This window comes from Cornus florida, unplaced genomic scaffold, assembly GCF_030987335.1.
Source record: "Cornus florida cultivar Cherokee Brave unplaced genomic scaffold, ASM3098733v1 CherokeeBrave_3.0.0_Hap2_Chr08, whole genome shotgun sequence".
NCBI classification, from domain to species: domain Eukaryota; kingdom Viridiplantae; phylum Streptophyta; class Magnoliopsida; order Cornales; family Cornaceae; genus Cornus; species Cornus florida.
In genome coordinates this window covers 87,659,234-87,670,902 of record NW_026775578.1, presented here as the reverse complement: position 1 = coordinate 87,670,902, position 11,669 = coordinate 87,659,234, and positions in this window count along the sequence as shown.

The window sequence follows — 11,669 nt, the reverse complement described above, 5'->3', positions numbered from 1 at the left end:
ACATATACTCATTAAAACACTCTTCGCGACTTCGTAGATAACACGAATAATTTTAAATTAATACTCTTGTTTTGCTTCAAAAATTCAATCAATATACATTAAAAAGGTTTAGTGACATAAAAGGTACTTTTATTGAGATATTTTCAATCAAAGATTCGATCTTTACTCATTAAAACACTCTTCGCCAATTCATAGGTAACTCGAATAAGTTTAAATCAATACTGTTATTCTCTTTCAAAGATTCAACGTTTATACATTAAAAAGGTCTAGTAACATAATAGGTACTTTTATTGTGGTACTTTCATTCAAAGATTCAATTTTTACTTATTAAAACGCTCTTCGAAGCGTCAAAGAGAACTCGAATAAGTTTCACTCAAAACTCTCATTTTCTTTCAAAGACTCAGTCTTTATACGTTAAAAAGGTCTAGTCACATAATAGGTTCCTTTATTGAGGTATTTTCGTTCAAAGATTTAATCTTTAGTCATTAAAACACGCTTCGCGACTTCATAGGTAACTCGAATAAGTTAATCTCAAAACTCTCATTTTCTTTTAAAGATTCAATATTTTTACATTAAAAAAGTTGAGTGACATACTAGGTATCTTTATTGAGGTATTTTCATTCAAAGATTCAATCTATACTTTGTAAAACACTCTTCGGGACATCAAAGTGAACTCGAATAAGTTTAACTCAAAAACCTCATTTTCTTTCAAAGATTTAATCTTTATAAATTAAAAAGGTCTAGTGACATAAAAGGTACCTTTAATAAGGTATTTTCATTCAAAGATTCGATCATTACTTATTAAAACACTCTTCACGACTTTATAGGAAATACAAATAAGTTTTACTCAAAACTGTCATTTTCTTTCAAGGATTCAATCTTTATACATTAAAAAGGTTTAGAGACATAATAGGTACCTTTATTAAGGTATTTTCACTCAAAAATTCAATCTTTACTCTGTAAAACACTCTACGGGACGTCAAAGGGAACTCGAATAAGTTTAACTCAAAAATCTCATTTTCATTCAAACATTCAATCTTTAAACATTGAAAAGGTCTTGTGACATAAAAGGTACCTTTATTGAGGTACTTTCATTTAAAGATTCAACTTATACTCATTAAAACACTCTTCGCGACTTCATATGTAACACGAATATTTTGAACTAAAACTATTGTTTTGTTTCAAAGATTCAATCTATATACATCAAAAAGGTTTAGTGACATAAAAGGTACTTTTATTGAGATATTTTCAATCAAAGATTTGATCTTTACTCATTAAAACACTCTTCACTACTTCATAGGTAACTCGAATAAGTTTAAATCAATACTCTTATTTTCTTTCAAAGATTCAACGTTTATACATTAAAAAGGTATAGTAACTTAGTAGGTACCTCTATTGAGGTATTTTCATTCCAAGATTCAATTTTTACCCATTAAAACACTCTTCGAGACGTCAAAGGTAACTCGAATAAGTTTCACTCAAAACTCTAATTTCTTTCAAAGATTAAATCTTTATATATTCAAAAGGTCTAGTCACATAATAGGTTCCTTTATTGATGTATTTTCATTCAAAGATTTAATCTTTAGTCATTAAAACACGCTTCGCGACGTCATAGGTAACTCGAATAAGTTAATCTCAAAACTCTCATTTTCCTTCAAAGATTCAATATTTTTACATTAAAAAGGTCTAGTGACATACTAGGTACCTTCTGTACTACCTCCCCATAAGTCCTCAGATCCAACACTGAAATTCGTGGCCTAATATCAAGATTTAACCCATCCTGAAACTTTTTCGTCCTGAGCTCATCGGTGGCTACCATCTCCGGTGCATAGCAGGAAAGAGAAGTGAAGCGTGTCTCATACTCAATGACACTCATCCTGCCCTGATAGAGACCTATAAACTGCACTCTCATATCATACCTCATAGCACTTGGAAAGAAGTGGTCAAAGAACAATGTCCTGAACTCCTCCCAAGTCATCACCTCCACATCGTAGATATTGGTCATAAACCTCCACCAGATATCGGCATCTCCCATAAACATAGAGGTTGTCAAGGAGATCCTCAATCGGTCTGTAGGTACTGCCATGCTATTGAGCTTGCGTACCATGAGATCAAACTGGTCGATCTTAACCCTCTGTAACTTCATGAAGTAGTCCAATGCCTCATTAGCAACTGGTGCTGGTGCTGGTGCCGGTACCGAAATCTGTATCCTCGCCATTTGCTGGCGAAACATCGCATGAATGGACTCTGACATCCCCAGAGCCACTCCCTGTGCAATCTGCTCCTCGTAAGTCGGAGCTCGTGGTGGATTTGGACCCGTGCCATGAACTGGAATCCTAGGCCTCCCTGGACCCCTCGTAAACTCGGTGTCATCCACCTGCTCCTCAACGCCCTGACGTGAAGACTCCCCACGTGTGACAACCATGATGCTAAACATATGCAATGAAAGAGGTCAATAATAACACAAGTTATTATGATCGGATGCAACTCGTACTATGAAAGTAAGAAATATGAAGCAAGATGAGGTATGTAACATACGGTCATGATAAGGCAATCAAGGAAGGCTGTTTAAACAGTTAAGCACTTAAGCAATATGTTAAACAAGGATGCTTCTTAAACATATAAGCATACAAACATAGAGACATATCATAATAACAAGTATGTCACCAAGAAACATGTAATCGTGTTATAATACCAAAAACATGTTATCAAAGGTATGCTAATAAATCAAAGTACACTAACAAAAGCATGTTATGCACCCAAAATCTGTCATCCTAAGGTTTTCGAACCTAGGAGCTCTAATACCACTTGTGACGGCCCAAGTTTTGTAAACCCAGTGCATCAGTGATGACCAAAAGATGACCCGATAACGGATCCGAAATGCGGAAGCGAAAGGTGAAACAATGGTCTCTAGAGATACAATGCATCTCTAAGACACCAATGTGACCCTCAATGAGGTCATGGAACCCAAAGGAAAACAAATGCGGAAGTGTCGTTTCAAAAACGGACAAAAAGGAACCTAGGGGCAAAATGGTCATTTTGTAAAAAAATGGATTCAAGTGTTATCAAGCACACCACTGGGAAGACAATGAAAAGCTAGTGATGATGGACTCAAGAATTTCATTATCCGGATTCCAGACGAAGGAGAAACGACAAAACAAAGAAAAACGAGCAATAAAGCTAAAAGGGTAAACTAGTAATTATCTAGAAATATTTGGATGCAACCGAGCACACCGTTGGATAAACAATGAAAAATTAATCAATTTAAAAAAAAAACTCACTTGATTTGGAGTCCGGATGAGAAAGAAAGGTCAAAAATAAAATCGACGTCGCGGCGGCCCGACGAAAGCCGTGACAACTACAGTGCCGTCAACCCACTACTGCTGCAACTGAGAGTAAAAACGGGCATCTAAACGAAATTTTATGGAAAAAATCAAAGAAGAAACCCCCCCTAAAATCAAGTTTTCTACCCGACTTGCAGATGAAAACCAAAAAAATGCATTGTAAAATGTCCAAAATACCCTCAAAAAAAATCAGATCTAGAGGTCAAAAATCGTTCCAAGCTATTGCCCAAAGAAAGGAAATGGGGCTTCGGAAGGTTTTGAAATTTCCTAAATTGAAAATGCAATCTTAAAATACACCCATAAGACCCCCGAAAGTTTCGGATCGGTCGTCACACTTTTCAAAAAAAAGTTGATGAATAGTACCAAGTATATTTGCACTAAAGTCGGCAAAAACCTGGCAGCAATGATTTTTCCGAAAAAAATAGATTTTTGAGCGCCAAGATGGCATTTTCTAGAAAAACACAAAGAAGAAACCTCCCTCAAAATTGAGTTTTCTATGTGACAAGTGAGGAAAAATGAAAAAAACACATTTTGAAATACCCGAAATGCTCCTAGAACAGAATAGGGTAAAACTCCCTAAAAATGCTACTTAGAGTCTTTGTTTCATCAAGGATGGTGTTGTTTGCCAAAGTGACCATGCAAGCATATGTAATGTGATAAAATAGATGTGTTGCAATGGCCTATGGCCTCATGGCATGTCATATGCAAAATAGAACCCTTCAATGCATTAATTCACATATCTTCCATAGGAAACAATGAAGTTCAAAGTTAGCATACATTTCACATAAGTGTCTTTGGCCCTTGGCCTTACTACAACCACATTCTAAGAGTGTCAAAAGGTGCACTTAAGTGCACATTACATAACATAGACAATAAGTACAAGTTTTATCAAAGTAAGTAAAAGTAGGACAAGATATGCTAACATATGCATATTCAATGTCATCAAAAATACTTCAAGAACTCTAGTGAGTCTAAGAATGCTGTGCATCTCACACTAAGGCTTCTTTACCAGCAAAACACCCATTAACTTAGGGGTGAGTAAACAAGTTTACTCGTAAGGAATGCATGGGTTTATCTTTGTACCAAGTTACAATCCAATACCATTTAACTCATGCTATCAAGTGACAATAGAACTTTCAACATAACACAATGAGATGTAATTTTACAAAGTTAACAACTTGAAATTTAAATGCAAAATCAAACCAAAGTGGATACTTGGACTTCACGTCGGATCAAACCGACAATATGGTTACTTTAGGGTTACTAGCCCATGGGTAACCTCCCTATGTGCGCACTAGACTTGTAGAGGAACTTTCCCCTGTACTAGAACCATGCCCTAGCCATAGTTATAACAACGACATCCCCAAGTTTCCAAAATCAACATTTTGTGCACATTACATACATGTATCAACATAACATATATATATACAATGTAAAGCCATCAACATGCACAAATCAATTTTGGAAACACAATACATGCCCTAAGTTCTCAACTAAAATGGCATGAAGAATATTGAATGATCATTATGCAATTTGCCATTAATTACAACAATATCATTCAACAACAAGAACATAGCCTCACAAGTATGATATAAGTTTAAAATCATAATTTAAACTATTAAATAAAACAACTAAATTCCCTAGATTTCACTTCTCATCCAAACATGCTCAATTTAATATATGTTGTAGTACATGTCATGGTTATTATATAAATCACTTCAAAACTTGATTTAAGTCATGGGAGTATATAAATAAAAATTAATTAAATTAATTCATTAATTCCTCTAGATTTTAAAACAACTCTAAATGACCTCAAATTAACATAAGTTATGAATCAAGCCATGGTCATGTTATTTTTCAAGTCTAAAGTGAATTACATGTAAGTCACAATTAATCATTTATTTCTCATTTTAATACAAGACAAACATATAACTTAGATATCACTATAGGAACAAATAAAATCACTTGGAAGATAAATGATAACACCCCCTACCTCAATAGAGAATTGAATCTCTATAATCCAAGCAACCAAGCTCAAAATGGAAAACAAGTTTAGGGTTAATAAAGAGGGGAGTGAGAGGAAGCTTTTGTCTTCCAAGGTTTTATGTCTAAGGTGAGTGGAAGGAGGCCAAAATGAAGAAGAAAGCTATTAACCAAGCTTTTCTTCAATAGTGGCTAGGTTATGGTTCTTGAAGACAAGTGAAAATGAAAATGATAAAGTGTAAAATGGTGAGTGGAAGGGCTAGAAATCCTCCACTCACTATGTGCTCTTACATTACCTCTCTTACACACACAATGCAAGACTAAATGGTGAACCTACACTTGTCACCATCTTATGTAAACTTCCAAGACTTAATATTGAACCTACATTTGTCAACCATCCATGCCAACAAGTGTACCAATCGTAGGCCAACAAGTGGGTGAATCTCCACCCTCCACATGTCATCATCCAAGGTATCAAAGTGTTTCCACACAAATGTCAACAAGTGGACCAATGAGAGTGTGACACTTGTCACACTTTCCAAAAATTGCAAACAAGTCCTTTTTGAAAATATCTTCCAAATTAAATTGCAAAATGGTCCCTAAGACGAAAGATAATTACTTTACTTAATTACCTAAAAACCCCTCAAGTTATGGATAATTACAAAAAGTCTTGTTTTCAAGGCTTTTACAAAGAAAGTAAGCATTTAATATGCATTTCTACAAAAGTAAAAATGTAGATGTCATGGAATTTAAATATCATGGACGTATGCAAAACCGGAATCAAATCCGAGCACAAAAAATAAGGTTATGCATGGAAAAACGAAAGAAACGAGAAAAAGACGAAAAAAAAAAAAAAAAAAAATCGCCAAAAATGGAAAAGGAAGAAAAAGGTCGGGTCATTACATTTCATGTTTGCTATCACCATGTGAATTAAACTTTCACAAAAGATAAATATTAAATAAATTTTGTACTTCTTATCCAAATGCCTCAAATTTAATATATGTTAATCAACATACTAAAACTTAATTTCCTAGCATGCCACAATTTAATTCCATGTTATAGACAAAGCCATATGAATTAAATCTCAAATATAGAATTAATTAAATTAAATTCTAAATCTTAAACAAAACATGCTCACAAATTTTATATGATCATATAAAAATCAATACAATATAAATATAATCCTAAGACACCCCCTACCTCAATTTAAGATGAAAATCTCAAAAGCCATCAAAACGAAACGGCTCCGAATCTGACGAAACTCCTAGGTTTTGTCGGGGACAACATGATCTATATGAATCTCCAAGAAGCCCCATGAAAATTCAAACTTGGCCTAAATCCCAAACTCAAAATTTGGTCAGAAACGGTTTCTAATAAGGGGTAATGGTAGAGCACGACGAGGCGAGCAACAAATGCAAAGGCCGAAGGATTTTCACTTAGGAAAAGTAGGTTAAAGGAGGAGAGAGAAGATGGCAGCTCCATGGGCATCCATGTAATGACCCGGATTTTCACGAATTTTTTTTTTTTTTTTTCCATTGTCTTTCCTTTCTGAGTTCAGTACCTCTTCGCTTAGTGTCGTCTCGAGTGCTCTGGAGTGATTTCTGAGACTCTTTTCTGTGGATTGACAACTTCCTTTGAGGACCGAGTCGTTTCCACATTTTTCATTTTTTTGACACTATTCACTTTTCGTCCTTTTCCCTATTTCGTCCTTTTCCCTATTTTGTCTTTTCCCCGTTTGACACTTTGTTGGCATAACCACACTTCTTGTGTTCGAAGTTGGTTTTTAACTTCACGTATCTCCATCTTGAGTGGTTTTCACGAAATACGTATCTTTACTTTTGTAAGCAAGTACTCTAGTTGCTCCCGGTGTCCGGGGCATGGATGCAAAGTTCTTTGAAATTATTTTCTTTTCTTAGGGTATTTTTTGTAAATATCTTTTGAAGAAATTTTATTTAAGAGGTTTTTAAGAAAATATTTTTGGAAGATATTTTCATTCTGGCCCATTAGTGTAGTTTTCACTTTTTGGAAGGGCCATTGTGCAATTAATGAAAGTTATTGCTAAATACCTTGTTTTGAGCCTGAATCCTTGTACGGGATTCCTTTTCACTTTTCGTCGAGTTGTTTAACATACTTTAATTTGAGAGCATTTGGACAAGTATGAAAATCTAGAGATTTTAATTAAAATGATTAATTAAAATCTAATTAAGGGTTCCATTGGCCTAATTAAGTGTTTAACTTGATATTTGTGATAACTATGACTTATGTTCTAGCATATGTTAATTTGGACCCATTTGATGTTGTTTTAGAAGTTAGGGATTCGATTATCATGATTTAATTAAATTCCACTTTATTGTTCTTATGACCTAATCGAGTTTTGATGTGGTGTATGTAATGACTATGCTATATTGTTTATCATGTATTAATTGGAGGTCATTTGATTAAGATTTGAAACCTAGGGAATTTAATTAGTTTATTGATTAAATTCTGTTTCTATTGTATTATTGATTAACTCATGTATTTGACATTGATAGTATGTTTAAAGCATGACTTTTAACTTATAATGGATTTATGAGTTATGTTTCAATATTGGATTATATTGTTATAGCGCGTAACAAATCGCGCTCTGAAGATTTAACATGTGATGTTATTATAGCGCATAACGAATCGCGCTCTAAAGATTCGACATTGTCATCCTATAGTAGTTGTGGATTTAGAGCATGTGTTGTGTGGTTTCAGCCTACTTGTGCATGAAGGTAGTTTCGTGTACTATTCAATACATATATAAGTTGTAAACTTATCTATTTATTTTGGAACCACTTGGGACATTGCATGATGGCTAGGGTTTGGCTCTAGTACGGGGACAAGAGTCCTCTAAGTCAAAAGTTCGCGCGTTGGGTAGGCTGCCTGGGGGTTAATAGCTCCAAATTAGCCCTGTATCGGTCTCATCCGACTGATGTCCAAGTCTTCCACTATTTGTTTTCGCATTCAATTCCAAGTTATCAATCATATTTATATTGTGACTGTGGTTTTGGCTATTAGCGATTTGATGTTGTTAAGTACATAAATACTAAATTGCTATATTTAGTTGATTTAGCATTTAGATTTTAAGTTGATAACTTTGAGAATCTATATCTAGTTGCTTTGTGTAAGCATGTTTCTATCTGGTTGCTTTGTGTAAGCATGTTTCTAACTAGTTGCTTTGTGTAAGCATGTTATATCTTGTTGCTATGTGTAGTATGCTCTTGTGTTGTTGAAATTGCATAAAAGATGTGTTTTATGCTAGAAATGATCTTAGGTAGCCAGGATGCTCCCTAAGTCTCACCTTTGACATAGACGTTAGGTGGAATGAACCACAATGATTAAATCATGTACACTTGTAAAATGTAGGTCGATGCATGCTCATTTCCTACGAGTAGATTTATGTTACTCACCCCTACGATACTGGGGCATATTTCAGGTACAGGATACAAGATTGGAGATTGCAATTGCTTGGGTGATTTACTGAGTTGAGCTTTTTTAGAAGAATTCTTGTTCACATGCAAGTGTTAGCATGTTCATGATTTGTCTATGAAATGTAATTTTTCTAACTTGGAGGTTTGACTTGTCAAATGTTGTAAATGTATTGTAATGAGGCCATAGGCCATTGTAGCACATCTATTTTATCATATTACATACACTTGCGTGCTCACTTTGGCAAACAATACCTTCCTTGATGAAACAAAAACTCTAAGTAGCATTTTTAGGGAGTTTTACCCTATTCTGTTCCAGGGGCATTTAGGGTATTTAACAATGCATTTTTTTCATTTTTCCTCACTAGTCACATAGAAAACTTAATTTTGAGGGGGGTTTCTTCTTTGTATTTTTCCAGAAAACATCATCTTGGCCCTCAAAAATCAATATTTTTCCGAAAAATCCTTGCTGCCAGGTTTTGCAAATTTTTAGTACAAATGTAGTTGGTACAATTCATCAACTTTGTTTTGAAAATTGTCACGACTGATCCAAAACTTCCGGAGGTCTTGTGGGTCCATTTTAAGATTACATTTTTAATTTAGGCAATTTAAAAACCTCCCGAAGCCCTATTTCCAAAACTTGGGCAGTAGCTCAAATTAGTTTTTTTCTTCTTAACCTGATTTTCTTGGGGGCATTCTAGGCATTTTACAATGCATTTTTTTTGTTTCCATCTGCGATTGGGGTAGGAAACTTGATTTTAGGGGGGGGGGGGGTTTCTTCTTTGAGTTTTTCCAAAAAAGGCCGTTTAGATGCCCGTTTTTACTTTCAGTTGCAGCAGTGGTGGGTTGTCCTCGTCGAGCCGCCATGACATCATTTTTGTTTTTAACCTTTCTCCCCTTCCGGACTCCAAATTGAGTAAACTTTTTTTTGAACTTGACTAATTTGTCATTTTCTTTCCAGCGGTGTGCTTGATAGCACCTGAATCCACTTTTTGCAAAATAACCATTTTGCCCCTAGGTTCTTTTTGTCTGTTTTTGAAAGGACACTTCTGCATTTGTTTCCTTTGGGTTCCGTGACCTCATTGAGGGTCACATTGGTGTCTTAGAGACGCATTATATCTTTAGAGACCGTTGTTTCACCTTTCGCTTCCACATTTCGGATCCATTATCGGGTCATCTTTTGGTAATCACTGACGCACCGGGTTTACAAAACTTGGGCCATCACAAGTGGTATCAGAGCTCCTAGGTTTGAATACCTTGGATGATGGGTTTTGGGTGCATATCATGCTTGTGTTGCCATGCTCTATTTGTTTATATGCTTTATGATAACATGTTTTGGTTTGATAACATGTTTATGTGCCTAGGTGGTATATGTAGTATATCGTTTGGTTAAAGTATGATTTTATTCTAGTATAAGAAGCATGAAATATGATGTATGCTAGGTTAGATTTGTATATGCATATTGTTTTGCGTATTTGATAGGACTTGGGATTAGTCACGGATGTTTGACTCGAGGTTAGGTTGTTTGGTGAGTTTGCCTTAGTGCAATATTTGGTGTGTTTTGGTTTTGTTTAGGCACTCTTCTTAGATGTTGTTAGCAATTGTCAGTTTGGTTTCATGGTAGTTTAGGTCGTTGTTGACCTAGCGTTAGCTTTGGATAGGTGGATGGTCACCTTTTGTTTAGGCTCTCGTGGGGTGAGCCATTATGCATAGCCGTAGTGCTGGATTTGTTGGTTTTGGGCCATGATGAAGTTGTGGACCTCTTAGGATCTTTGGTTGTTTAGGATGATTCCTTTGAGATTGTAATTTTCGTGGGCGGGTACGTTTGTGGGCAGGTGCATGGCACTATCATGCTACCGTGCTGGCTAGCTACAAGTGCAGTTTGGATGGAATCAGTGTTGGTTTTGTTTTGATAGGCGTTGTCCTTTGATTAGTGATGATGATCGTTATTTTGGGGATCAGTCGTGGTGATTGATTTAGTTGTTATTGGTATGGCTGTAGTTGCCATTTTCTTTGAGGAGTTCTTGCGTGATGACGCTTTTGGGATCAAGTCGATTGATTGATCCTTCGGGTAGAGTGAGAGCACTGCATTATTAGTGTCACTTGTAGTGTCGCCTCTAGTTTCGAAGATGGATTGTTAGAGTCTTACCATTGTGGTAAAGGCTCTCGTTTGTTTAGAGACAAGTTGTTGTCGCAGTGATTTTTGGAGACAGTTTATGGCTAGGACACGATGTCCATAGGGTTCATTACTGCATCGTTTTTTATCTTCTGCAATTTCGTTTTCTACTATGTTAGTAGTTTAATACATGATATTGTGATCCCTGAGTAGGTGGAGGTCTATCCACATTTGCCTTCTTGTCGTGTAGCATTATCATGCCTTCTTTATATGCTTAGAGACGCCATGTTATTATTGCGCTTTAGTGACATGCTTTAATGCTTACGTGGAGACGTGTTGCATGTACCTTTGATTTTTATCTATGTGAGTAGATTTTCCTTCTAGTAGTTGCATTCCTTGTCATATGCATGATTTTTAGGGTTGGTTTTCCCTTTTGTTTTCCCTCGGTTGCACGTGGAGTGTATGTGGGTTTCCGTAAGGGTTTCACTGTGAGATTCCTTGTAGAGGAATTGTCACGTCTGTTTTGTCTTGAGCTGTCCATTTCCCTAAGGTGGGAAGGATGCTCCATTTTCGTGGTTATCATATCGACACTTGTGGGAGGATAGGGTTTCTTCTCTTTTCTTGGTTCGAGTAAGGGATTTCACAAGGAGTGAGTTGCTTCTCTTCGTTGCGTGGTGCAGAGTTTTGGGGTTAGTTGGTCCGTAAGGATCACTATCGTTGTTTTGAGTCCTTGGTGAGGATTTGGTCAACTTACTTCCATGTAAGGGGTGAAGTCTT